General features: G+C 35.9%; 1 protein-coding gene and 1 long non-coding RNA gene across 2 annotated transcripts in view; one reads left to right on the top strand and one right to left on the bottom strand.

Moving 5' to 3' along the window:
* Nucleotides 1-26248, top strand: part of CRPPA (CDP-L-ribitol pyrophosphorylase A) — a 417735-nt gene that overhangs the window by 385284 nt on the left and 6203 nt on the right. Inside the window, exons 14-19 of the transcript XR_014067823.1 lie at nt 2971-3042; nt 4782-4885; nt 6757-7276; nt 7515-7631; nt 11027-11166; nt 21476-21671. The gene's annotated coding sequence lies outside the window, so the exon portion shown is untranslated. The remainder of the gene's footprint in view (nt 1-2970; nt 3043-4781; nt 4886-6756; nt 7277-7514; nt 7632-11026; nt 11167-21475; nt 21672-26248) is intronic.
* The window catches only part of LOC145524771 (uncharacterized), a 171823-nt gene continuing 155134 nt past the window's right edge, over nt 9560-26248 (bottom strand). Inside the window, exons 2-7 of the long non-coding RNA XR_014067829.1 lie at nt 21579-21661; nt 20157-20314; nt 17771-17972; nt 17368-17520; nt 11013-11153; nt 9560-10263 (exon numbers count right to left, since the gene is read on the bottom strand). This is a non-coding gene — a long non-coding RNA (uncharacterized LOC145524771). The remainder of the gene's footprint in view (nt 10264-11012; nt 11154-17367; nt 17521-17770; nt 17973-20156; nt 20315-21578; nt 21662-26248) is intronic.

The raw sequence follows: 26248 nt of genomic DNA, 5'->3' as shown, positions 1-26248 counted from the left end.
CCATGTATTTCGGGCTTTCCTCAAATACGGTTATCTTTCCCAAATGTCTTTTGTTATTGATTTCTAGTTTAATCCCATTGTGTCTAAGACCAGGCATTTAATGATTTCTGTCCTTTTAAATGTGTTCTTAAAAGTGTGTTTTATGGCCCAGAATATCATCTATCTTGGTGAACTTTCCATGTGAATTTGAGAAGGATGAGTATTTTTTTGTTGAAGTAATATATACATGTTAATTGTAATCTATTGATTGATGGTGTTGCTGAGTTCTGCTCTGTCTGAAATTAATATAGCTACTTTTGCTTTCTTCTGATTAGTGTTTTTATGGTATACTTTTCTCCATCTATTTACATTTAATTTACTATTTACTATTTATTATTTTTTATATTTACTATTAATTTATATTTACTATTTACTATTAATTTACTATTATTTTTTAGTATTTACTTTTAATTTATTTTACTATTTATTTACTATTTACCATTATTTACTATTTATATTCATGTTAATTTACTATATCTATATTTACTATTTACTATTTAATTTACTATTTGTTTATATTCATCTTTATATTTACCATTTAATATTTACTATTAATTTAGTATTTATATTTACTATTAATTTACATTAATTTACTATTAATTTATATTCATCTTTATATTAAACGTGGCTTTCTTGTAGAAAGCATAGACAGGATCTTGTTTTTAGATCCACTCTGACAATCTCTATCTTTTGATTGGTGCATTTAGACATTTACAGTGATTATTGATAGAGTTGGATTAAAATCTACCATGTCCATCATCATTTTCTAACAGTTGTCCTTGTCCCCGTTTTTGTCTGATTCTGCTGTGTGTTGTTCCTACGTGTTTGGTGATTTTGAGTATGAGTTCAAATTTTTTTGGAAGTTTATCTGGGAATTTTTTAAGGCCTTGGTAAGATTGGTATCCCTCAGAAAATATATGAAGTTTCTGACTGCCTATACTTACTGCTAATGTTGGACCACTTAAAAATAAATTCATGACTTAAAAATTTTTATGCATTCTAGGTGATATATCATTGATTTGTAAAATTCATTGAGAAACTATTTGTACTTATGAATTCTTAAGAGAGTTAATTTTTTTTAATTAGAGGATAATTGCTTTACAATGTGGTGTTGGTTTCCGCCATGAAACAACATGAATCAGCCATAGGTTTACATATGTCCCCTGATGGATACTTTTCTATTTTTGAATATTGTGCATAAGTATTATTTGAAGCTAGTTATATAAATGTAGATATTTTAAAATGTTTTAAGTCAAGGTATCTGGAAATAATATGAAATTTTATTTGTTATTCTTTTATGAGCACTAGTATGACAGAGATTTCCAGCTTCAGATTAGAACACATACATTAACATTTCGTGAAGAAAGGGAAACTTGGATTATATTTATGATATAGCAAATAGTAAAATAAATACATACTAGATAAGAATAGTTCTCTGTGGGTTTGGCCCACGTAGACACATTCCCTGGACAGTTGACAACTACTCTTTTGGGAATCGTGGATATTTTTTAAAAAATTATATGTGTGTGGTGGGTTTTTTGTTTTGTTTTTTTTGGGGTTTTTTCTTTTTTTCTTTATTCTTTTTTTTACTGTCAGCTCTAAAATAGGATTGGCTATAGCTATAACAACTTGTCAGAGTTGGTAGACTTTTAGGAGACATTTACTAGATGGAGAAATTAGAAGGTTTTTTTTTTTTTTGGTCACACTGTGTAGCATTCGGGATCTTAGTTCTACAATCAGGGGTCAAACCCATCCCTCCTGCAGGGGAAGCACAGAGTCTTAGCCACTGGATCACCAAAGAAGTCCTGTAGAAGGTATTTATTTATTATTTTTAGAAGGTATTTTAACTCAGAGATGAGATTTTTGCAATGGAAGTTTAGGGGTTCTATCAACAGCAAGTTCTTTCCTTGGAATGTCATTATAAAACAGTATAGAATCTTGCCAAGGTTTCTTGGTTATTTCTCATAGAAACACTATGTAAACTTGGTTAGTTATGAAAGTAATCTGTAATGTGCTCCAGTTCATTATTATTTTTTCATTATTAAAATTAGCATCAAGCTATCATGCATACCTTCTTAGCAATGAATTTAAGTGAATAAGTTGAAAATGTGATATATTTGCATGACCACACTAAAGCACTATCTTATAGAATGTAATTTCTTTATTAAAAGTAATAAATAATAATAAGTTATAATCTATTTATTAAAAGTATAGGTGAACATTAGCTGCAGCTGCCTGTTTCCTACCATATTATTGGTTTTTGGTGGTTTTATTTTCTCATGGAATAACACCCGTAAGTGCACCGAATTTAAGACACAAAGAAGGTGGAAGTCCTACTGTTAAAAAAAAAAATTATTAGCATAAAATAGCATGTGTTTTTATTTTACTTTAATGTTCAAAATAATTTCTTCACATTTAGAAAGATGACATCACATAGCATTATAAGACACTACATTGCAGTTAATAAAAATTTATTAGTAGATTCAAGTTTAAGAATGATCTACATTTTTCTCTGAGGTATAGCAAGCACAAGGTTATCCTTATCTAAATATCACCCTTATTTATTTGTATTTCTATGTAATTTCTTATGAGTAGGAGAAAGTTTGAATTGAGTTAAACCAGATATACAGTGGATTAGATTCCATCTCAGGTATGCCCATGGGAATGCTTTGTTCTAAGTTTTCTCATAGAATTTTATATTCTCACTGTTGTATGCTTACTATTTTTTTTTTTCATTTTTGTACATTTCCATCAGACTATAATCTTCATGAAGGCAAGACCGAACTTGTCTGGTTCATGTTATACCCCCAGCACTTATCACAGAATTACTGTCTCTCAAAACAAGCTCTCAGTTAGTAGTTACTGAATGGATACTTGACTTAGCAAATTACTTCTGAATATAAAAGAAGTTTTTACATTTTTTTTCTCTAGTGAATAAACTCAGAATATCTGTTCCACACAGATGGCTAAGAAAAACAGAAAAACGATCAAGAGAAAACACAGGTAAACATGGTTGTCTAAGCTTCCAGGTACTTATACCCTCACCTGCAAAGTCTGCTTTAGTTTTTTTAGGCTCTGGGTGTGCCTCCTCAACCTTGTTTTCGTAGTTGTGCTCGGTTGAGTCTCATGGCTACAGATGGAGCAAAGGAGCTAAAATGAAGTAGGAATTGGAAGAACCGAGGAGAAAAACTGGATTTTTGCCACCAATATTCATCCTTCACTTACCCTGAAGACCATTTTCTAAGACGGAGGCATGGTGGGTCTCCTTAGAAATAACTGACGGGGTTAAGGAACAAAGAACACAAGCCAAATGTCCTGTAAATCGAGGAGCAAGGCTGTCTGATCCAAGCAGACACTGTTATGACATCCTGTACCTGGATTCATAAAATTCCCTATGGGAACCATATAATTCAGGCCAAGGATACCTCTGGAAACACTTGTCATTTGTTCAGCTTTCGAGAATGGCTTTGTGTTAGATTTGCAGTGAGTGGCATTGAATATTATAGTTTTGGTAAATGACCTAATTGTCGAGAGTAACATAATGTAAGTTGCTTATTTCAAAATGACATTTTTCTGTGCCTTAGTAGCTTCTTAAGCTTTCACCAGTGTTAATAATTCAATATGGAGACATGTCTGAGTGGGAGAGAATTCTCTCTCCCATGAGTCACTTCAATCACCTTCCTAGTTGATGGAGCAAAAGTGGCCATTTCAAAAGTGAGTGTGGAAGGGCCGCAGAGTGAATGGAAGAACTGGACGAGGAAGTTGAAGACTGAATGCTAGTCGTCACTCTGTCACTTAGTATATATGTGATACTGAGTTATAAATAGCTGTTCTGCTCCTCAGTGTCAGACTCTATTTATGATCCTTCCTACCTCACCTACTTCCTCAGAAACAAGATCAGGAACATAACATCTCATTATACTCCAAGATGCAACACACGTTTGAGATGTTACACTTCAGTATCAAGGTTAAGTGTCAAAGAACTCAATAATGATGTCATTCAGAAAAAGGATTTGGAAGGATAATAGCTATGAAAATAAAAAGGTGAGAGAATGATGGTTCAAAGTGAAGAAGGAGCACCTATAACAGTATAAGAATCAGAAGTTCTAAACCAAAAATCTGCAACTAGGAGGAAACAAAGATGAGAGGGCTGGATCCATGTGTGATTTTTGTTCCTCTGGCTAAGAACTACAGTATTATTCCTTAAATGAAGTCTGTTGTTGCTTAAGATTGCCAATGAGTGACTTACAAGCCCAGGAAGACTTATCCTAAGAGTCTTTATTGGTTGACTTTTCTGTAATGGTAATCAATTAAAAATATTTTTACTTGGGCCCTTGACTAAGACAGTGTTGTGGTGCCTAGATGCTGTAGCCAAGAAGAAAAGACAAACCATCCAAAGCATCTCGGGCACTTGATCATTATGGATTTGTTTCTTCACATGGAAGATGAGACCCTCAAAGCAACAATGCCAAGAAATGGAATAGAGCTAAGACTTCTTAAGTGAAATACAATTTTGAGGGGGAAATTGATGGGAACTAGGCATAGGTTTTTAATAAGCATTTTAACTAGGAAAGCATGGGGAAATCTCTTAAAACCTCATTTTCTTTTTTTTTTTTTTAAGCATTTGACCACATACTTTTAACTTTATGATGTTGAAGATTACATAAGCTTAATTTTAGGCAATGCCATAGCTTCAGTTTATAAGGAATTCAGATGATAGTCTGCTTCTCTTTTTTCTTTAGTTTTTCTTTGAAGAAAGGAAAGAAGGATCATTTAAAGCAAAAAATGGCTTGCATTTATCTCTTACACGACATGAATAAAACAGACCTACCTGGTAGGTCCTCAGGTAAGTGGTTCTGTGGTATATGTTTTAAGTGTTTTCCATATCACACCTACCAGTATTCCTTTTAGAATTATGCTTTAGACATTACTTGGGTTGCAAAAAACCCTAATATACTTTTAAGAATCCCTCAAGTTCTTCCTTTCTTGATTTCCACTTTTTCCACTCCTCTGCTATTAAAGCTATTTGAAGAGGACTCAGTGAATAACCATTGCCATCTTCATACATTTTTGGCAGCCCACAAAATTTAAAACTCTCTTAAGCTCACACCAAAAAGTTAGGTCTTACTCATTTTGTGGCACTGAAAAAATGATTACTAATATGATAAATAAAAAAAAGTAACTTAACGGGTTTTTGAGGGGGAATTTTCTTTATCTCTGAAGCTGTTTCCTGATAAAATAAGAATAATCCTCAAAAGAAAAGATATTGTGGTTTCATTAGAATTATGTTCCTTGAAATGTGCAATAATATTCTCATGGTCAAATGTTTATTGCAGTGACAAAAATGAGGAATGTTAGTGTATTACTCTGCATTGTAAAGTGTGACAAGTTCAGAGTAAGCTAACTGGAAGCTTGGAAACCAAGGATAGATAGATCCTCGGATAGTTTTTTATATCAGTGAAGAATTGCATTTGGCTTCTAGTGACAGACTTGTGTGATTTAAATATATATGGTTGTACATTTGTCAGTCAAAGTATAGAGCTAGGCAGTCACTGAGTTCAGTAGCACATGAGTGTCAGGGATTCTGGGATAAATTTCTTAGCCTTCTACTCAGTCCCCAAATGGCTGCTAGACCTCAGGACTGTACAAGCAGTTTTTGAGAAAGAAGAAAAGAAGGGGTTTTTGTCAGCTGAATAAACTCTTCCAGAGGTCTCATCCAACCGTTCATTACATCTTCCTTATGAGATATGCTTACATCTTACTGTCTTCCCTATGAGCAGTTGAGACTGTAAGAGACAATCTCTTCCATGTCTCTCTCCTAGATTCTGGTGGATTTCTAGCAATTTTGACGTTCTTTCTTTATAGATGCCTCACCCCTATCTCAGCCTTCATCTGTACATGGTGTTTTCCTTTTATCTTCACATAATGTCTGACTCTATGCAAATTTCTCATTTTATAAGAACACCATTCATATTGGATTAGGGCCCTAATGACTTCATCTTAACTTGATTACATCTTCAAGGACCCTTCCCAAATGAGACCATACTGGGAGTTAGAACCTCAGCATATACTTTTGAGGGAACATAATTCAGTATGTAACAGTTGGCGTGCAAATTACTTAATCAGAAAAATGAAACTGCAACCTCCACATTGCAACAACCTTTTTTTTTCTTCCTCCATTTTATGAAGAAATGATACGCTATAGGGATATTTAAGTATTTTAAGTGCTTACTAAGTAGCATACATTGGAAATAATGCTTTTAGTACATATATTATGAAAATATACGGTAAGTCTAGATTACATGTGGGTTGCTCCTGACTCTGAAGATACAGATTTACTTCACATTATAACTGTACGATTAACCAGTGTTCACCATAACAGCTCATTTTCTCAAAATAACACTTTTTTGAAATTTTTTTCATTCCCAAATATACTGAAAACTATATACTAAACCAATAGTACATTTCCAGAAAAAGACAGAATTGCCACTTAGTTAACACAATCATTTCTAATATCTTTTGCAACAAATTCAAATTGAGCATCATGTTTGGATGAAACAAAACCTTGTTGTTCTGTGTTAGTATGCCAGGTGAGAAGATGTAGCATCTTTTGAATCTTTAGTCTCTTCTGTACATGTTTCCATGTATCTCCACATGTTCCATTGTTTTTAGGTTTAGCCTTTATTTTTGTCACAGACTTAAGAAATTCTCTTTCAGGATTTAATTGTGCCACCAAAAAGACAAGGTCAAGGTTTGAACTCTGGTACCTGTGAATAGGAGCTTATTTGAAGCAGGGTCTTGGTAGATGTGATCAACTTATGATAAAATCATAATGGAGGATGGATGCTTATCAAATGACTGATGTCTTCCTAAGAAGAGGGGAATTTGAACACAAAGGGAGAAGACCATGGGAAGACAGAGACAGAATAAAATGATGCATCTACAAGCCAAGGAATGCCAAGGATTACAGGGAATCTCCAGAAGCTAAGACAGAGGCCTGGGACAGATTCTCCCCTGGAGACTCCAGAAAGCTTGCCAAGACTTTTGGACTTGATTTTAAACCTTTGGCTTACAGAACTATGAGAGAATTAATGTCTGTTGTTTCAAACCACCCAGCTTGTGCTAGTTTGTTATGGCAGCCCTAGGAAACTAATGTGTCCAGCACATCCAATTGTGATGTCAAATTCCTGTCTGAAGATAAGCACCAACTGCCATCCTTGAAGCTCTGCCTGCCTTAGTGAGTAAAGTAAAATTCATTACAATTTGTGTTCAAACTTTGTTTTACTTTCACACTACTGTTTCTGTTTATTCACACTGTTTATATAAACTTGTTTTCATTGTTCACTTGAGATATATATATATATATTCAAGTCTATGAAAATTTTTTTGAGTATTTTGGATTGGAATGATATACCTTGTAATTTCTCTTTAAAATTAAGGAACTGTGCTTTCAATTTATGACTTTTCACTTTTAGGGCAAGGTTTCAGGAACAAAATTAAAATCATTAAATGAGCCATAGAGTTTACTATTAATATATGATTCTGAGATCACAACCTGAATAAAGAAAAAAGATATTTCTAGCAAGAATAAGGTAAGTGGTCATGTTGGCTTCCTGGGAAAATAATAATGTATTCTTGGAAGCACCGCTGTTTATTCATAAATTTTAAAAATACCTGTATAAAGAGAGAGGAAGCACATGAATTTGTCAGGGCAAGAAAAGAGCAAAGCAGGAAGTGAGGAGGATGATGAGTAAGAAAGTGAAAGTGTTAGTCACTCAGTTGTGTCCAACTCTGCAATCCCATGGACTGTAGCCCACCAGACCTCCCTGTCCATGGGATTCTCCAGGCAAGAATACTGGAGTGGGTTGCCATTCCCTTTTCCAGACGATCTTCCCAACCCAGGGATCAAACCCAGGTCTGCTTCATTGCAGGCAGATTCTGCAACTATATATATATATATATATATATATATATATATATATATATATATATATATATATATATATTTTGCATATTGGACTGGGAGTTTGGTGGCGTGTGTGTTCTCATTTTATCACTTGACATGGAATTATATGTGTTTAAAGAGGAGTTGTTGCTTGAGCTGATGCTTGCCTCCTGAAATGTCTCTATAAGATAGTTTAGTAAGATGTTAACAAATCCCAGTGAAACACATCTGCTCTACTGTTGTCTCCAACTCCTGGTCTCTTCAAACTTTTAAAAGTGTCATAGATTACTGGAAACATGACTGCATTTGAAATTAGTTCAGTAAAACAGTAGTTGCAGATGCATCATTAAGGGTTTAAAACCAAATTTTCGGCCAAAGAGAATGGCTTGTAAATGTCTGGCCGTTACTCCAGTGGTGCAGAAGGAAGTTTTCTGGCAATGAGGGAAGCGGGGCTCCCTGCTCGCTGACACATAAATGACTAAATTCGAGAGGTTTCTTCATGTGTCTGCTCACCAGTGGCGGGGATGTGTAACTGGATGCTAGTATTGCAGTGCACTTGTAGGTTAAAATCCAGGAGGTGATGAAAGACAATCTATGGTAATAGAATTGGAGGAACTCGGGGGATTGGATCAACCAGGTACAGTCTTACTGCTCTCTCTTTTTCACTTATATAAGCATTTTTTCCCTACAATCTAGAAAGTACAGTGCAGTGCTTTCCAGTTTAATTGATGGCCCCGTCTGGTATAAGTGATTCCACATGGTGGTTGATGAATGACTCTTGGGTTAGCCCCTCCTCTTGTTCAAGGAATAGACAAATTAGCAGACTTTTCTCTCTTCTCCATAGAACTATCATTTGCACATCAATTTATCTATCTTAGATGAAATTTTAAATATTTTTTAAACTGGTGAAACCTCTTGTTCTTGGTTTTGGGGGAAAGTGGAGTCTCATAAATAGAATTGTCTTACCTTCTCGATCATGGGGTTGATGGATAGTTGGAGGGAAAGCAGCATCCTGGGTTTTTCAGAGGCATGTCTCTGCTTAGACCAGATTATATGGTGACTTGCAGTGTAACTATACTAGTATCTCTTTACACAAGAAAAATTTCTTTTAAATAACAGTATCAATTTGGGGTTGCTCAAGGGAGTTAGTAAAAAAGCTTAGAACATGGCAGTAGTAATATATACTCACAAGGTCAAAAATTCTCAGCTTGAGAATGGTTCAGTGTGCACATTCATCACTTTCCACTTCTGCTCATGTAAAAGAAAGACACCCAACCAGGTGTAAGTTAAAACTACTGTACTAGCATGATCAGGCTTTAAAAAAAGTATCAAATCCCAATTCACTACTGTCAATTCACGTAAAGATATAATCTTTGTGTTGTAGATATTTCTGATTGTATTGTTCCCAAAACTCAAGGATAGAAACAAACTGAATGACAAGCAGTGTCAGTCTTGCATGTATATAACAAATGTCACATAAAAATTATAATGCACCATATATAATTACCTAGTTAATTTTATATAAAAACACTGATTAAAATAATCTGAATTTACCAAGAATGCGACAAAGGCAACTGAGAGGAAACAATGTGAAAGGTTTCTTTAATCCACTGGGTAGGCTAGATTGGAGAGGTGGCTTTTACAACATTCTTAGGAAAATTCACAGTTGAGGATTCATAGCTGTGATGCTCAGATGAGGACAGCTGATACTCACGCATGTTACTGAAGCCAAGTGGTGGGAGGATATACTGCATCCAAGCTGTTTCCATGAGTGCACAGGCTCTGGCTTTTCTGGCTTGTTTTCCCAAGACTGGAGAAGACATCACATTCTTTGGAAGTTGAGTCCAAACCAAAACTCCACTAGATCTCCTGTCCTGCCTCTGTGTGGTCTGGGTGACCCACTTTAGCTTGACAGAGCCCTGGGAAATTTGATATGTCTACATCCAGTTTAAGGGTTACTCCTGGGTGGTCCTTAGCAGTTAATAGAATTTGATTCTGGGGCCATCATGTGAGATTCATAGAAGTCCAAGAATCTGGGCCTGGACAAGATCCAGTCTGTTAAGAATGGTGATTACTCCTGAGCATTTCAATATATAAATTGGCAGAACTAGAGCTGTTCTGGGAGAATGTACAGATAACACCAGACACACCTCACCAGCCGTCTACAGCCATCTTGCTTAGCATCTTCCAAGGCAGAACTCAAGGCACCATGTTTTCAGATTGAGCAATAACTAGGCATTAAGGCAGCTGTTCAGAACTTCCCAGGAATGGCCTTATGACTAGAAAGACACAAAGACATTTGCTTTAATCTGTTTAGATTCAATGACTTTTCTAAATAATATAAAATTTTTTATTGAGTGTAATTGCTTTACAATGTTATGTTTCTGCTGTATAGTGAAGCAACTCAGTTATATGTATACCTACACACCCTCCCTCTTGAGCCTGCCTCCCACCTCAACCTCCATCCCACTTTACCTGCATCCCTCCCCCTAGATCATCCCAGAGCACCAAGCTGAGCTCCCCGTGCATACAAACAGCTTCCCATGAGCTATCTATTTTACACATGGTAATGTATATATGTCAATTCTTAATTACATGTACATTCATAAAAGAATGGAGATGTGGCAAATCTAGAAATCATTTATATTTTACTATTAAACAATAATGGGTTGTGGAAAGAGCATGTGCTTTGGAGATACCCAGGCCTGAATTTGAATACTCACTCCCCATTTACTGGCTGAGAGACTTGGGGCATTATCCCAAGAGCAGAAAATATCAAGGATTATTCAAAAAGTGTTCAGGTATATTTGTATGTGTCAGTCTTTTAAGAAAACCACAATGTTTCAATTGTAAAAACTTGCTTAAAATTGCAGGCTGCCTCTGGTGTCTGTCTGCATGGCAATCATCAGCATGTAACATAAATGTATATTTTACATATTTACCTTGCTTGCTCCCTGTCTCCCCTTCCACTTTATCCCTAAAAGTAAAATTTCATTATTTCAGGAATTTATTGTCTGATTTTGTTTACCATTGTATCCTCAGGAACTGCAATAGAAACTGGTGCATAGCATCAGCTGAAGTATTCTGATGGTGGCCAAGGCCTTACGGGTCCTTTCTGCAATGGTGCTCTGGGAGTCAGTGCTTCAGGCCCACTTAGAGCTCTCCTGCCCTGCAAAAATTTGGTAAGTACCAATTAATCTTTTTCTATTTAAAATTGCTTAAGTTAGGTTCATTTTTCTGAGATTGGACTGTAGTTATAATTTAGTAAAGTGATTATTCAGAAATAGCAGTTCTGTGAAATTCAGAGTATAAAGGCAGAAGAGTGAGGATTACTTTGTTCTTCATTTCACATCTAAAGAGAACATTGAGACTCTAATGTAACTCTGTGGCAGATTGGGGGAGGCACAAGAGCCTAGGGTCTGACTTCAGTTTGTTAAATATAAAGGTCACAAATGAGTAACTAGCTGGCAGCTGACAAACAAGCCAAGGAGAGGGGTTGTTGTTTAGTTGCGAAGTTGTGTCTGACTCTTTGTGACCCCATGGACTGTAGCCCACCAGGCTCTTTTCTCCATGGGATTCTCCAGGCATGAATACTGGAATGGGTTGCTATTTCCTTCTCCAGGGGCTTTTCCCCACCCAGGGATCAAACCTGCGTCTTCTGCACTGGAAGGTGGATTCTTTACCACTGAGCCACTAGGGAAACCTAAGGAGAGGGGAGGCAGGGATTCTTGTGCTTAGAAGTTCTCAGAGTGAAGACACCGAGTGATTCAGCCTATACCATATATGGGCCATGCATGAGAAAGCGCCTACGTGAGATCATCTGTAGGTTCAGGACTCTCTGAAGGGGAAATGTGATCTCAAGGGAGATTTACTGAAGAGGCCCAGGCCCTGAAGCATTCTCAGTGACTGTAGAAGGAGTATTAACCAGCCAAATTGGTAATCAACCCACCTCTTCCATAGAGATGGAGATTTCTGAAGAACCTAAGAAATAGTCTGAGAGTCAGCTCTATGTCTGCAGCACACAGGGATTACCATACCAGCTCCTAGTCACACAAAAATTGTCTTGTTCTCTTTGCTTCCTTCCTCTCCTGATGGTTGCCAACAAATAGTTGCCTCACCCATTTACTAAATATAGTTTGTGCCTCATCTCGCTTCTCTTCTGCATAATAGGCCCTAACACGGGGTCTCAGTTTTTATTACTGAATGGGAATAGACTTTCTGATGGAGCTATACTTGAAGATTCAAGGTAACAAGAGAATTTATTATTCATAGTGACAAATGTTTTGTAATAGCACACCATTATAACTATTCAGAGTTAAGAGATCCCTTTTCTACAATTATTGAACTATACTGAAAGTCAAGTGAGATTTGAGAAGAAAAAGAAGCCTGATTAAGGGAATAGAAAGGAGCAAAATATGCAAGAATGGGAGTGAGATATGAGATGTAATTAGAGGTGTGATTAAAATAGTCATAAAACAATAAAAAAAGTATGTGTGAAGACATAGGTGACATAGATGCTTTTCTAAAAATTTAAATTTCTAAAATCATCGTAAAAATTTTTTGAAAATAATCAAAAAAGTGATTGAGATGCTTAAAAATTTTCCATTAATAAAAGCCACTAAGACCACAGATTTTCACAGCTGGATTACATCAAATCTTCATAAAAAACAGATAATTCCTATGTTATTTAAGTTACTACAATCCACTGGAAAAAATTCTTAATATGCAACCTTATGAAGTTAGCATATGAAAACAAAAATGTAGTCCAAACTCCTATGTAAATACAGATACAGAGATCTTTGTAAAATAAGAGATAGTTGTAATATCCAGAAGTCCATCAGTATAATGACTTACATCAATCTATTTAAAAAGTCGTATGGTAATAATACCAGTACATTACGAAAGAATTATATGAATTAATAGGAATAAAGTATGACAAAATAATAAACCTAAAATTAAACTAATCATTAAGTTAGAAAATTCTCATTGCAGTTAATATGTAAAATTAGATGTAAATTTCTACTGCTATTGCTTTGGGATGGTAAGTAAAAAAAAAATATTAGTATAAACATTAGAAAATAGATTTTTTTCTAATGACAATATTAATCTAGAAACTTATATTCTAGTTAAAATCAGAACCAATGAAAAATAATGGATAAGAGAATTTAAGATAAAAACAAGATAAACATGTTAAGACCAAAAGCTTTTGTTTATATTATCTGTCAAATGGCAATGAAAATGGAAAGATACTCATTTATAATAAAGAGTATAATATTTTCATAGATAATTTTAAAAAAGAAAACAAAGGACATATATTTTAAAAAAATCTATGAATCTTATTCATAGACTACTAAAAGACATAAAACAATATTTAAACTATGGAAAAATATACTGTGATTTTGGATGGGAAGAATTAATATAGTAAAAATGCCAATTCTTCAAAATTATTCAATAAATTTGAGGCACTCATAAATAGAACTTCATCAAGGCTGGTTTTAGAACTGGATACAATGTATAAGACTTCACGTGGAAGAATATATGCCTGATACAGCCAAGAAAAGTTAGATACAGGAGAGTCAGAAGCTGTGAAATATGCTTTACACATCAGGCTATAAAGTCGCTAAAATAACATCAATATCGTATTAGCCATATGATCTAAAAAAATAGAGAATCTAGAAAATAAACGTGTGTATATGAAACGTTCATATATAGTAACATTAGCTACTCTGTGGGCAAAGAAAGACTTATTAATTAAATAGAGACGACAATTAGCTATTTAACCAGAGGAAACTAAGTTGGGTCCACTCTTATGTGGAAGAATTAATATAGTAAAAATGCCAGTGGTCCACTGTTATATGCTGTTCAATGCTGTAGCCACCAGGCACAAGTGTTATTTACATTTAAGTGGAAATTAATCTAAATTAAATTAAAAATTATGTTTCTCAGCAGCTTTAGTCATATTTTAAAATGGGGCTAGTGTTTACTGAGTGTAGATTATAGAAGGTTTCCATCTTTGTAAAATATTTTGTGGATAGCAGGGATTTCTCTCTTTTTCCATATAATAGTTCAGTTGAGTCGCTCAGTCATGTCCGAGTCTTTGCAATCCCATGGACTGCAGCATGCCAGACCTCCCTGTCCTTCACCAACTCCTGGAGTTTACTCAGACTCATGTCCATTGAGTTGGTGATGCCATCCAACCGTCTCATCTTCTGTTGTCCCCTTCTCCTCCTGCCTTCAATCTTTCCCAGCATCAGGGTCTTTTCAAATGAGTCAGTTCTTCACATCATGTGGCCAAAGTATTGGAGTTTCAGCTTCAGCATCAGTCCTTCTAATGAATATTCAGGACTGATATCCTCTAGGATGGATTGATTGGATCTCCTTGCAGTCCAAGGGAATCTCAAGAGTCTTCTCCAGCACCACAGTTCAAAAGCATCAATTCTTCAGCTCAGCTTTCTTTATAGTCTAACTGTTACATCCATACATGACTACTGGAAAAACCATAGTTTTGACTAGATGGACCTTTGTTGGCAAAGTAATGTCTCTGCTTTTTAATATGCTGTCTAGGTTGGTCAAAACATTTCTTCCAAGGAGTAAGCGTCTTTTAATTTCATGGCTGCAGTCACCATCTGCAGTGATTTTTGGAGCCCCCCAAAATAAAGTCTCTCACTGTTTCCACTGTTCCCCATCTATTTGCCATGAAGTAATGGGACCAGATGCCATGATGTTAGTTTTCTGAATGTTGAGTTTTAAGCCAACTTTTTCACTCTTCTCTTTCACTTTCATCAAGAGGCTCTTTAGTTCTTCTTCACTTTCTGCCATAAGGGGGGTGTCATCTGCATATCTGACGTTATTGATATTTCTCCCAGCAATCTTGATTCCAACCTGTGCTTAATCCAGTCCAGCGTTTCTATGATGTACCCTGCATATAAGTTAAATAAGCAGGGTGACAATATACAGCCTTGACGTACTCCTTTTCCTATTTGGAACCAGTCTGTTGTTCCATGTCCAGTTCTAACTGTTACTTCCTGACCTGCATACAGATTTCTTAAGTGGCAGGTCAGGTGGTCTGGTATTCCCATCTCTTTTAGAATTTTCCACAGTTTGTCGTCATCCACACAGTATATTATTTATAAATTGGGCTTCCCTAGTAACTCAGCAGGAGACATGGGTTCAGTCTCTGGGTGGGGAAGATCCCCTGGAGAAGGAAATGGCAACCCACTCCAGTACGCTTGCCTGGAGAATTCCATGGACAGCGGAGCCTGGTGGGCTACAGTCCATAGGGTCACAAAGAGTCAAACACAACTTAGCCACTAAACAATAACAATTGTTTATAAATATTCACATAAACAAAAATATGAATATAAATATATGTGTACATATACATTTAATAGTTCCCTATTGACTTAAAATTTAAAAATATAAGAAAAGCATCAAGGCTACATATACAATATAGGGATTAAGGGGAAATTTTATAACATTACAGAAGCCCAGAAAAAATAAATACATTTGACATTAAAATTATAACTTTTGTATACACACTGATACCAGTATCAGTTAGGGTTCTTGGTTGGAAACATGTTCAGAAAATCAATTTGGAAGGGAAAATACCCAAACTCTACTGAGGAACTACTTTTGAGAAGATACCTCTGCTGCCTCTGTAGGACATTGAAGCCACGGTTCACTGTCTTGTTTTGATCCTTTCCACCTTAGAATTACATGCAGGTGAATTTGATAGGGGCGTGCTCTTGTACCCTAGCTGCAAGGGAACCTGGGAAGGTGAGTTTCTGCTTTCTAGTTTAGGAGACAGAACTCATGAGTAGAAAATTATCCACATACAGAAAGAATGTTCAGTAGATCCCAGAACAGCCACAGACATGACAAACATTCACTACACTAACAAAGTCAGCAGACAGATAATAAGAATTGCGGGGGAAAAAAAAAGGTTGTAACACAATGATAATGAGTGTTTAATGTCTATAATATAGGAGGAATCCTTACAAATTATAAAGAAAAGGACAAGCTACTCAATAGAAAATTACATCAAGGATATGAATAGGGAATTCACAAAGGAGTAAACTCAAATTTCCTGTACTTAAAATAACAATGTAATATTTATCACTTTACCATCACCAACTGACAAAATTTTTAAATTTCAATAAACCTATTGCTCATCAGTATAAAGGAAATGATATATTCTTTGCTACTGGAATGGTAAATTATTCCCATCTTTTTGGAGAACAATTTAACAATGCCTTTAAAAATGTAAATAACCACAGCCTAGAAGCAACCCCATTCTTCAGAAGTAAAAGCACCACGGTATAAAAATATACATATGAGAATGTTCACTGACTTTTTTTTTTTTTGAGAGACAAAAATCTGAAAGAATGAATGGCCTTCAACTGAGAAAAAATTATGATACAGTCACACTATGGGCTATTGAGAAGCAATTAAACCATGGGTAAGACCTATGCCATTTGTCTTGGAGTAATTATGACAACAAGTCATTGAGTGAGAAAAGCAAAATGCATAGAAACAACCAGAACAACACACAACATACACTATAAAAAATGGCAGGCGCTGAACTTTTAAAAAGAATCCTCATGAGGGAGGGTGAGTTGATGAAGGTGAAGAAAGGGAACAGAGAAGTAGCGAAGCAAACAAACAGAAACAAACCTTGCAAATTAAAAACATAACCAAAAATCTCATTTACCTAACTCTACCTACCTGAGTTATGTTTATACTTGCTTAACTGTTTCTTAAAATAGTTAAGTGTCAGTCTCCAGACTTTAGAAATGTCTAAAGTATATTCTTAGGTGAAAAATTACTCCACAGAGTAATATGTAGAGAATGAGTCCATTAAAAAAAAAGGTGTGTGTGTTTGTATATGTTTTTACCAAAAAGATTATACATACCTGTTTATTAATTCTGGTTTCATTAGAAAGGGTAGATTTGCAAAGCAAAGGATGGTTACTTATTATACTAATCCAGTAAATTTCAAAATTTACAATGCATTAGAAAACAAAAATTATGTTAACATTCTAGAATATACCATAAAGGGAATAAGCTGTATTATGATTCAGGGAATAATTGGAGACCATTGATTGAGAGGAGGCCTTTGGGAGAGCCTCTCTGAGGACAGTGTCTGAGCTGAGACCTGAAGGATAACAATGAGCTTTATTGTGGAGAATTGGACAAAGAATTTTCTGAGTCCTCAGGCCTAATAGTTCATCTTAAGGGCAGAAAGGAAGCCAGCCCCCTGCTGTGTCGGGGACAAGTGGGTAGGTTTGTGTGGATTAAGGTCAGAGAGGCAGGGACTTGTAGACCGCCACTAATAATAGTCTGGGTTAAACCACTTCTGGTAGCAAATAGGCTAAAGTACTTACAATTTAAAACCTTTATAGCAACTTCAAATTGCAGAGACTGCAGCCCTTGATCACTAGACTGAACTCAGTTCAGGTGAGTTTGAACTTGGATGGTGCATCTCACATTGCAGATTGCTTCCAACCATAGGCAGTAGGACCTTGTCTCAGTCCATGCTGAAATAGAATAGAAACAAAAGCATAAACTAAAACAAACTTCTCCTCCCCATAGGTTGATAGAGAAGCACTGTTATAAGCCCTGCAAGATGTTTGGTTGCTATTCTCAAAGAAGTAGGAAACAATTTAAACATTTTAAAAAGAAATGAGTCTTTGTATATATTTTACAGAAGAATTCTCTAGTTTAAAACTAGAATTATCCCAGCTTTCATGGTTAGTAATGGATTGGAAACGATTAATTAAGACTTACACAGGAAGTTAGGAGACTGCTGTGATGTTGCCGGTAGGAGATGCTGGTGGCTGGGACCACGTGGTGGCAGCTGGACTGCAGGACAGAAAAGGAGGAGTCTGGAGGGACCATCAGTGATTTCCGGTTTCCTTCCCTTTTCTTTCCCTTTCCTTCCCTTTTTTTCTTTCTTTTTGACATAAGAACTGGTACATTATGATGACATCTATGGAGATGGGGATAATGGGAGAAGAAAAAAATCAAAGGCAAAAATCAAGATTTCTGTCTTAGACAAATTTAAGTTTGAAATGTGTACTACAAAACAAAATGGAAATGAAGTTCATGAGAGAGGTGTGGACTAGAGGCATAATTTGGGGAGTTATTGGCATACAGATAAAGTGTGAACAATCATCCTGGTTTGCCCAGGACTGTCCTTGTTGTAGTGTTAAAAGTTCTAAGATTTGGGGATCCTCTTACTCCTTGGAAGACTGGGGTAGTTGCTCCCCTTATGTAGATGGTATTTACACCATGAAATTGGAAGAGCTACCAAGGAAATCAAACACAAGGATTGCATCAGGCAAGTATTAAGAGGAAAGAGAATCTTAGAAGAGCTAAGCAGTGAGGTAGGTAAGGGCAAGACAGAGAAGCCTCAGATATCAGGAAACCAAAGGAAGAGAGAATGTTAGCCGTAGAACGCTAGTGAATGTCAAGAGGATGGAATAGCAGATTTGGCAAGATGATGATGGTCATAAGTGACTCTAACAAGAATAGATTCTTGGGAATGATGGGAAAAAACTTACAATGTCATTAAGTTGAAGAGTGAATGAGAGGATGTGGATTGATAAGTACTAAGAAAGTCATCCTGAGTAGCTTTGCAATGAAGGGGAGCAGAGAAATGGGCAATAGTTAGAAAAGTTTGGAAAGAGTATAAAGATATTCATGAATTTTTTTGAGGAAGTAAAACTCCTGTGTGAGTGCAGTCAGATTGCCAGGCAGTTCTGTATGAAAGTTTAAAATAGCCATATGAAATGTTGAAGATCTGTATGTTTTTGTTGTTCAGTAGCTAAGTCCTGTCTAACTCTTTGTGACCCCATGGGCTGCAGCACACCAGCCCTCCCTGTCAATATTTTGAATATTTTGACAATTAAAATTTTTAGCACAAATGTGAAGTGGTTTTATTCCTCCTAGTTGTTGATCTACAATTACATTTAGCTTCTCAGATGTAGTCATGAAAAAAGTTTTAAAATGCTTCCAGCCAATGTTTACGTTTTTCAAGGGGAAGATGCTAGAGAAGAAAAAGGAGGCAAAGAAGGTAAAATACTTAAAAGGGAATTATTTCAACTAGGAAACATGGATTAAAAGCCTGGTTAAAGGGGGAAAAGGAAACATATGTGGGTTGGAAGAGAGTGAAAAGTGAAGTCAACGATTTGATGTTTCATTGAAGTTGAAGATTTCTTGCAAAATGAGTACCTGAGACTGAAAACTGAATGAACGCATGTGGCAGCCAGAGAAGGGAGTGACTGATGTTAAGATTTCAGGTATGGTGAGTTACTGCTGATACAACCAGCATCACTGGCTGGGAGGGGGTGGAGGAACAGGTGACTGAAGGTAAGGAAGGGATCTGACAGGCAGAGGAAATAGTTCATCCATATGCCTCCTAAAGTTACCAAAAATGATGGCATGAATCAAGATGGAGAAGAAGAGAATGAGTCAAGAGTAAATTTAAGGGAGTAACTGGGTCAAAATATGAGAATAAGAAGGAGATGTAGTGGGTGGTTTAGTCTGGTGGTGCAAGCTGCAAATGGGAGAGGAGTGATACACAGCCAATGCCTTACGTTCTTCTGGTCCTGTGCTACATGGGGTATAATAGAAAAAAGATCCTCTGTGTCAGACAAGGAAAACGGTATCATCAGGACCTAAGTTAAGAAGTTAAAGATGATGTTCAAGGAAGAGTTTGAATTGATATGGGATCCTCAGGATAACATATACTTAGGACTGGCTACCTAATTTTTCAGGGCCCAAGGCAAAATGGAAATGCAGGACATCATATTCAAGAATCACACACCTACACACTCCTATGAATACTATTCAGCCATGAGAAAAAAGGAGATCATGATATGTGTGACAATATGGATGGACCTTTAGGTTTTATCCTAAGTGAAACAGCCAAGCAGAGACAAATACTGCTCTGTATGGTATCATATATATGTGGAATTAAAGAAACAAAACAGTAAAACTCATACAAATAGAGAATTGAAAAGGAGTAACCAAAGGCTGGAGGCTAGGGAAAATGGGAAGAGCTTGGTAAAAGGGCATAAACTTTCAGCTGTTAGGTGAATAAAGTCTGAAAATCTAAAGTAAAGCAGGGTGACTGTAGTTAACACTGTAAGGTATAGTTTTGAATACTTACCATTCTCAGTTATCTTTCATGTTGCTACTTTCTAAAGAGGAAAGACACTTCATTCTTTAGGAAGTTTCTAGACATGGATTTTTGCCATGTTGATGTTTGTAGTGGATAAAGTAGAAGCCTCAGGGCACGAGATGACTGCCAGTCTCATGTAGCCAATCCTAGAAACCCACATTTCAAACAAGTGTATAGTCAGAAATCATTTGAGTAAATTATCTGATAAAAGTTTGTGAAATATAATTGGGTAAATAAAATCATTGTGATGGTGCTTTCACAAAAGAAAAATGTCCTCATATATGGATGAATTTTTACACATTGAAAAACTATGCCCCTTGGAAAATTTTGCGATCAAATTTCTTTGCACTACATTTTGCTGTGGCTCTATACATAAGGACTCAGTGATCTCACCAAGGATTACTTGGCGTGTAAGCCAAATTGGTTATCTTATTTATGACAGAATCTCAGCTTATTCTTTGTCTCCAGATACTTTCACACTGTTGTGTGTGTGAGGGATTGGGGGAAGAAAAAAATGCGATTAATTTCAGTCAGACTGATTATTTACAAATCCTTTTTAAAAAAGACACAGCTGGTTGAGTGATTTATTGGCCGACGTAATCTTTGTGCTTATGGAAATATGAATTGATTAATGCTCTCTGTCTAAACTTTGCTTTTGTTTTAATGGACTAGTAATAAATAGGAATTTTGGTCAGTTTGATGTAATCCAAAGCAGAAAACAAAGGACAACTAATGAGCAGGCCTCCTAATTTTTTTTAAGGCACTCCCTGGAGTAGAGGTTTTCCTTTCCAGCTATGCATTCTAGATGACTATATCTGTTAGCACAGTTGTATATGTGACACCTTGTAATGGCACAGCTAGATTAAAAGTAGAGAAAATACATTCAGACTCTTTCTAATTTTAGCACTACTGAAAAAGGGAATTTTTCATTAATTATATTTCTTAGTTAACAGAATTATTTTGTACACAACACATTTCAAAGAATTAGAATACACTAAAATATACAGTAGTGCTACTGTATAAATTGTATCTTTCTATTATTATCTTCATATCCACCTTCTGGAATTTAAGTTGAATTTTATTTTAACTGATAGAGTATATTTTAGTTGGCGTTATGGTCTGAATTATATTCCTTTCAAAATTCATATGTTGGAGCCCTAAGCTCCAATATAACTAAATTTGGAGATGGGGCCTTTAAAGCAGTAATTGAGAATTCCATGGACAGGAGCCTGACAGGCTACAGTCCATGGGGTTGCAGAGAGTCGGGCATAACTGAGCGACTAACAGTTTCACTTTACTTTTTCAAGGTTAAATGAGATCATATTGGATCAATAGGATTAGTGTCTTTATGAGAAGAGGAAGAGATTACAGGAATGCACGTGAACAGAGGAAACGCATGTGAGAACATACCAAGAAGGCAGCCATCTGCAAGCTCAGGAGTGAGGCCTCAGGAGACATGAACTCTGCCAGCATCTGGATCTTGGACTTCCAGCCTGCAGAACAGTAAGAATAAAGTTATGCTATTTAAGATACCTATGTGAGGTATTAATATTTTGTTATGGCAGCCCTAGCAAAGTAATATAGTTGGAAACTGTTCTATGTTTTTTAATTTAGTCCTAAAAATAACTCACATCTATCTATTTTTAGAACTACTAGCATACATGATAACAAATGAGTGTCAATTAGAGGCTTTTGAAAAAAATTCAGTTTGGATGAAATTAGACACACTTTCATTTCTCTGAGTTTAACATGTTATTTAGAGCAGTAAAGACTTCCACCCTTACAAATCACTGTTTTAATCTTATCACCAATGTTTGTTGTAAAATATTTAGAAAACATAGGACAAAAGAAAATCACAATGTCTTATCCTACTGAAATAGTTTGATATCTCAACATAGCCAGTAATAAAAAATGGAGGGATTAACTACAGAAACTAATTTAAACTAGTGATTTTAAATTTAATATATGAATATCATTGTTATTAAATATACTTCATATGTACCTACACACACACAACAAACAGTTTGAAAGCTATGTCATCAAATTCTGTTGAAAGAATTTAGCATAATTAATGTAACCAACCAACTGTTGTTGGATAATTAGAATGTCAAATATTTTCAGTAATAAACAGGACAACTATGATAAGTTCTCTATGACAGATATTTTCAAAAATTAACATACACATATTTTCAGCTGTCCCTCTTCTAAAGCCTTCTCTTCTCCCTTCCAAAGAGGAAAGCTACTTTGTTTTGGCAATTTAAGGCTTGGGTTTTGTCTCCATTGATCCAGGAAATGGATGAATTAGAGCGCTGTTTAAGTCTGAGAGGCTGTATTAATTCACTAGAGGAAGACTCATGCAAGACAGAAAAAAGTTGATCTGAAAAGATGGAGAAAAGAGGTGACGGAGAAGAAATGACCAGGGCTTAATTATATTAAAAGGTTTTGGAGAGTTTTAATAGAGAATCAGAGACAGTGGGAGCAGCTACCCAACTGTAGTGAGGATTTTAGGGAAGATAAATGGAAGAAGAGGATTTTTAGAAGTTCTGAGGGGTATGACTAAAACACCCTTCATAAGTCCTTTTGAGAAATCTTACAATTTTCATTTTTTAAGTATTTTTGAATATCAGATGTTTTCTTTAAAATATAAAAAACACTGATTAAAACCACCACAAATGTTATGTATTCATTTTAATGCAAAACAGGAATTTATCTATCTATATGTGTGTGTGTGTGTATACATATATATATGTATACAGCTTAATTCTTGAATATGCTCAATTTATAATTAACATGCCTGATAAAAAGGGTGTGCAAAATTTAAAGGTTTTAATCTATATTTTTAAACTGCTATAGAAGAAATCTCTTTATATCCATTGACAGTATTTAAAAGTGCTTGTTTTCTTACATTTCTTCAACTTTGCCAACTGATAAACAATGATGTCAAATTATTTTAACTTTCATTTTTATTAAATGTGTGTAGATATTTTCTCATTTCTTTCTCTCTCTCTCATATTATTACTGTTTCATTTCTCCCTCGCATATAAATGGCTGGCCTATAAATTTTCTTTGTAATTAAAAGTTGGATAATATCTCATAAAATGTATAGTTTCCAATATTTATAAGATTTTTTGCACAGTCTTTTCACTTTTAAGTGAAATGCAAAGCTTATATGTTACTTAAAAAAAATCTAGTTTCAGGTAATAGTGCAGATGTAATGTTTTCTAAAACAACAAAATTCTGTAGTTAGAACTCTTAGAAAATACTTTTCTTGGTTATCATTTTTTTCTTAGAATATGGATTATTTCTTCAGTTAAAAGGGTTGACTTGAAGATTCAATTTAACTTTCTTTTAGATAGATGTTATCCGGCAGACTCTATTTAACTTCAGAGAAAATTGATGAGTAGACAAACTCATTTATATTTTTACTTTTTCTTATTGCCTCAGTAGTTTTAGAGATGTTATTCCTTGTTACTATTTAAGCCTTAAGCTTCCACCTATGCTCTTGATCAGATTCCTGTTTCCGTTTCTTATTTCAAGTAGTAAAATCTATCAACAAACTAATAACTCAAGACAAAACTTGAGAATCACATTTAACACCAGCTTTTCCTCTACATTTTCTATGTGAAGTCCTATCGATTTTATTTCCTGAATATATTCAGTATGTTTCTTTTTCCTGCTCATGACAAATAGTGCTTAGCATAGGCCCTTATTAGCTCATCATGATCTTTTTCATAAATTTCTTAATGCATCTTCATTATCTAATGAATTCCAGACTCTATTAATCTGGTATCTAAAGACCTCTTGATCAGTTCTAGCTCTCTTGTCCAGTCTCTTCTGTCTCTCCATCTCTTGCATTTTGTTTTGAGTAATTTGTAGTTCCTTAAAATTCAGCATGTTTTATGCGTCTGTTTCTTTCATAAACTATTTCCTTGGAAGTACGAGTCTATGATATGCCTTTTTCTTTGATTTCTTAAATTTAGCTTTTAAGAGTTAGTTTACTTGCCTCTTGAGAGCTTATCTGGTATAGGCCAGGTGCTCATCCTTATATATACATGTACATATGTGTGTGTGTGTGTGTGTGTGTGTGTGTGTGTGTGTGTGTGTTAGTCACTCAGTTGTGTCTGACTCTTTGTGACCCCATGGACTGTAGCCCACCAAGCTCCTCTGTCCATGGAATTCTCCAGGCAAGAATACTGGAGTGGGTTGCCATTCCCTTCTCCAATATATATATTTTGATATTTTTCCTTCTGCTTATAACCTTTCTGTATCATGATTAAGCTATTGGCTCATTTTCTACTTCTCCTGTGATTAGAAGTAACTTTATGTATAAGAGTGTCTCATTTTCCTTTGTGCTTAAAATATCTTACCTAATAGCATATATACATATATGTCTGTATATAGTAATATATGTATATATGCTATTAGGATATATATACACATACATGCATACACAATAAGTAAATTTTGCACTAAACTGAATGCCACATATTCATTTCTCCTCTATTATGATAAGTATAAGAAATGAAGAGGTGGCAAAAATACACAGAAGAACTGTACAAAAAAGACCTTCATGACCCAGATCATCACGATGGTGTGATCACTCACCTAGAGCCAGACATCCTGGAATGTGAAGTCAAGTGGGCCCTAGGAAGCATCACTATGAACAAAGTTAGTGGAGGTGATAGAATTCCAGTTGAGCTATTTCAAATCCTGAAAGATGATGCTGTGAAAGTGCTGCACTCAATATGCCAGCAAATCTGGAAAACTCAGCAGTGGCCACAGGACAGGAAAAGGTCAGTTTTCATTCCAATCCCAAAGAAAGGCAATGCCAAAGAATGCTCAAACTACCGCACAATTGCACTCATCTCACACGCTAGTAAAGTAATGCTCAAAATTCTCCACGCTAGACTTCAGCAATACACGAACCGTGAACTTCCGGATGTTCAAGCTGGTTTTAGAAATGGCAGAGGAACCAGAGATCAAATTGCCAACATCCACTGGATCATCGAAAAAGCAAGAGAGTTCCAGAAAAACATCTATTTCTGCTTTATTGAGTATGCCAAAGCCTCTGACTGTGTGGACCACAATAAACTGTGGAAAATTGTTAAAGAGATGGGAATACCAGACCACCTGACCTATCTCTTGAGAAACCTGTATGCAGGTCAGGAAGCAACAGTTAGAACTGGACATGGAACAACAGACTGGTTCCAAATAGGAAAAGGAGTACGTCAAGGCTGTATATTGTCACCCTGCTTATTTAGCTTATATGCAGAGTACCTCATGAGAAACGTTGGGCTGGAGGAAGCACAAGCTGGAATCAAGATTGCCGGGAGAAATATCAATAACCTCAGATATGCAGATGACATCACCCTTATGGCAGAAAGTGAAGAAGAACTAAAGAGCCTCTTGATGAAAGTGAAAGAGGAGAGTGAAAAAGTTGGCTTAAAGCTCAACATTCAGAAAACTAAGATCATGGCATCTGGTCCCATCACTTCATGGGAAATAGATGGGGAAACAGTGGAAACAGTGTCAGACTTTATTTTGGGGGGCTCCAAAATCACTGCTGATGGTGGTTGCAGCCATGAAATTAAAAGACGCTTACTCCTTGGAAGGAAAGTTATGACCAACCTAGATAGCATATTTAAAAGCAGAGACATTACTTTGCCAACAAATGTCCGTCTAGTCAAGGCTATGGTTGTTTCCAGTAGTTGTATGGATGTGAGAGTTGGACGGTGAAGAAAGCTGAGTGCTGAAGAATTGATGCTTTTGAACTGTGGTGTTGGAGAAGACTCTTGAGAGTCCCTTGGACTGCAAGAAGATCCAACCAGTCCATCCTAAAGGAGATCAGTCCTCGGTGTTCATTGGAAGGACTGATGTTGAAGCTGAAATTCCAATACTTTGGCCACCTCATGCGAAGAGTTGACTCATTGGAAAAGACCGTAATGCTGGGAATAATTGGGGGCAGGAGAAGGGATGACAGAGGATGAGATGGCTGAATGGCATCACCAACTCGATGGACATGGGTTTGGGTAGACTCCGGGAGTTGGTGATGGACAGGGAGGCCTGGCGGGCTGCTATTC

The sequence above is a fragment of the Giraffa tippelskirchi genome, chromosome 10 (genome assembly GCF_054371585.1).
Source record: "Giraffa tippelskirchi isolate mGirTip1 chromosome 10, T2T-mGirTip1v1.2.pri, whole genome shotgun sequence".
Taxonomy (NCBI): Eukaryota; Metazoa; Chordata; class Mammalia; order Artiodactyla; family Giraffidae; genus Giraffa; species Giraffa tippelskirchi.
Note: the sequence above shows the minus strand (reverse complement) of the source record. Positions and strands in the feature narration are given on the sequence as shown.